We start from the raw sequence: 3,090 nt of genomic DNA, 5'->3' as shown, positions 1-3,090 counted from the left end.
GGGCACATATCGCCTGAACCAAGTCCATATTTACTGCACAATTTAATTCATACTTTGATATACTGTAATTTGACATGCACATCTTCCTTTTCCCGTTCATCTTTATAAATTAAGACTCCATGTTCATTTAAACTGTTTTATTTAATGTTTAAAACTCTGTAAACAATTGAAACAACAATCTGCCTTCCCTCACTGTCACAACAACCCCTTGTTGAGTTGACGTTAGGTTAGGGTTAGGATGATTAAATTGAGGGTTGGGGTTAGGGTTAGGATGATTAAATTGAGGGTTGGATTAGGGTTAGGATGATGAAGTTGAGGGTTGGGGTTAGGGTTAGGATGATTAAATTGAGGGTTGGATTAGGGTTAGGATGATTAAGTTGAGGGTTGGGGTTAGGGTTAGGATGATTAAATTGAGGGTTGGATTAGGGTTAGGATGATTAAGTTGAGGGTTGGGGTTAGGGTTAGGATGATTGCAAAAGTACATCATATTCATGTTTCCATCAAAAGTTTGTGCAATATATTAGTTATGAGAATTGTATGACCTGCTTATATGTCATTTTCCTCAGCTCATGCCCTGCAGCGTCATCCTCCTGTTTGAAGCTTGCCCCGCCCACCTACGTGATGTCACACCAATGAGGGCATGCAATTTTGATTGTGTAGTTTCACAAGTAGGGCTCAGCAAAAAAAGTATTTATTTTCACTCATCAGGCATGAAAATATACCCTCTATAGTTAGTGTCCCAGAATACCTTACTGTATGTCCCATACAACCTGAAGTCACCCTATGTCGTGAGGTTCAGTTAGCTTTGCACAGAAACAGCCCGCAGAAATACTTTTTACTTTTATACTTGATTACATTTCAGAGCCTGTAATTTTTTACTTTTACTTGAGTCTTTTTACACAAGTAACTGTACTTCTACCTAGAACACTAACGTGATTTAAAGTCACACCATCACTAACGTCGGGTGTATTTCACCCGATGCAATATACCCCATAAAACATACTTCTCATCAAAATGTCTTAAAGTACAACAATACATGACAAATTGAGGTACTCTTCTTTTATTTTTCAATGTGAAATATCACAAAAAAAAAAAAAAATTATTATGGGGGACACTATAAAGAATATGCAAAATTCATGAAAAAATAGGTAATCGTTACTAAAAATTCCCAAAACAATAAAAAAATGAGCTCCCAACTTCTCCTTTGGTCCACCCATTCATGGGACTTGTGTGCTGAAAATCACCACACAAGTCACCACAATAACCCTAAACCTAAAATGAAGATATTTTACCCACGTCGGGTGAAACTCACCCGAACACGTAGCCGGTAGAAAAAAACATGAATGGGAGCAGGGAAACACACCTACATTCAATGACGTCAGTGAGCATCCTGAAGGTACCCAAGGACCCGCCCACCTCAGACAGTAGCAAGACAATGAAAATCACGTGAATTCAATTGTCCGGGTGAAAATCACCCGACGTTAGTGTTCTAGGGTAAAGAATGTGTCTACCTTTCCCATCTCTGATTATATGCATTATGGTTGTTTCCACTGTTTTGTGTAGAATGCGTTTTAATGCTGAAGGTAAAGTTTAACATTTGAGCCCCCAGGCAAATCATAGTACTGTGACTATCGATGCAGTACCATGCCACTATAGCAACTAAGCCAGGAAGGATTTGATACCAAAACAAAGCAAAGCAAATGTGTGAGCTTTCACCTGAGCCAAGAGAAATAATATATAACACATATTGGTTGTGGAAATCTCTTTTCTGCTGGCTTTTGGTAATTCATCCTATTGTTGTTGACAACAAGGCATGTAATAATATATTATAATATATAATATATATGAATATTCTATATCACGAGAGAGCCGGCTCCACTCGCAATGCAGTATGAGACAACATTTTTCATTCTAACTACAGTACATACATGTGTGGCGGTGGTGTGAATGATTGTCATCCAACCAACATAGAACTGTCAGTGCTGTGTGTACCATGATGCACAGAGTGAAGGTTGTGGAGGCGGAGCCACTACAGGAAACCGCAGGAATGTGTCCGGAAGTATACTTCTGGGTTCGTCAGGGAAAAAGTGAATGGGGTTTTAGAATGGGGATTTCACTTAAATGCATAAAATAAGGTCTGTGGTTAACAAAAGTTTATGGGAAGGCAAACTTGGGTTTAGCAGGATAATCTTCACAAACGTTAATAACTTTTATGACTTTTGGAATGTAAATGTTTTTTTAACTAACGTGATTTTTAGAAAATGCTTCAAAAGGCATAAAAGTGATTAACGTTTGTGAAGATTATCCTGCTGAACCCAAATTCACGTTCCCATAAACGTTTGTTAACCACAGACCTTATTTGACGCATTTAAGTGAAATCCCCATTCTAAAACCCCATAGATTTGCAATTGCTGGTTAAGCCTACAAAAATACGTCATCCCTGCGGCATAGAAGTCAGGGGGACTGGCTGGTGGATGCCCTGCAGCCAAACTGTCCCTGTGATTCACTGCCAACTTCTGTGTGGCTCTTCGCCTAATGTCAGTGAACTGTTCCCTGCATTGACCAATGGTTCTCTGAGGACCAACAGAGCAACACATTGTGTTACCTCCTCCCAAACTTAATTTAAGGTGCAGTAGGCTACAGTAGGCTATATTCACTTCTGGCAATTCTTTACCTCCTGCACAAGGACGTCCGTTTCCTCTCGAGAGAATCATTGGTGGCAGATCCGCTCCGCACTCTTCTCTCCAGCACCAGATTGTCAGAGCGGTGTGGCGGAGAGCATGTTGCTTCTGCAGGGGAGAAAAAGAGGTAATTTGATTGGTTATGACAGATGCCAGCCACTACCACACCTGCTGATAATGTATTCCTCCCAGAATTCCACTCTGTTTATAACTGTGGTGCAGGCCACAAAATTACCGAAAACTAATCACCACATCCGGTGCACCCTGTGTCGTGTAACTTCAACTGCGCTTAACGCCGCACACCACTGATTCACAAAAAATAGACCCCATGAACTGTCCAATCAAAGCTGTGTCCACAGCAGAGGGAGTCCATGAGAATCCGCAGTGCCTCAGCACCTTCCTGGCTGGG

Source organism: Poromitra crassiceps (assembly GCF_964638095.1).
Source record: "Poromitra crassiceps genome assembly, chromosome: 13".
Taxonomy (NCBI): domain Eukaryota; kingdom Metazoa; phylum Chordata; class Actinopteri; order Beryciformes; family Melamphaidae; genus Poromitra; species Poromitra crassiceps.
The sequence above is the reverse complement of the archived record's forward strand: the minus strand, read 5'-3'. Positions refer to the sequence as shown.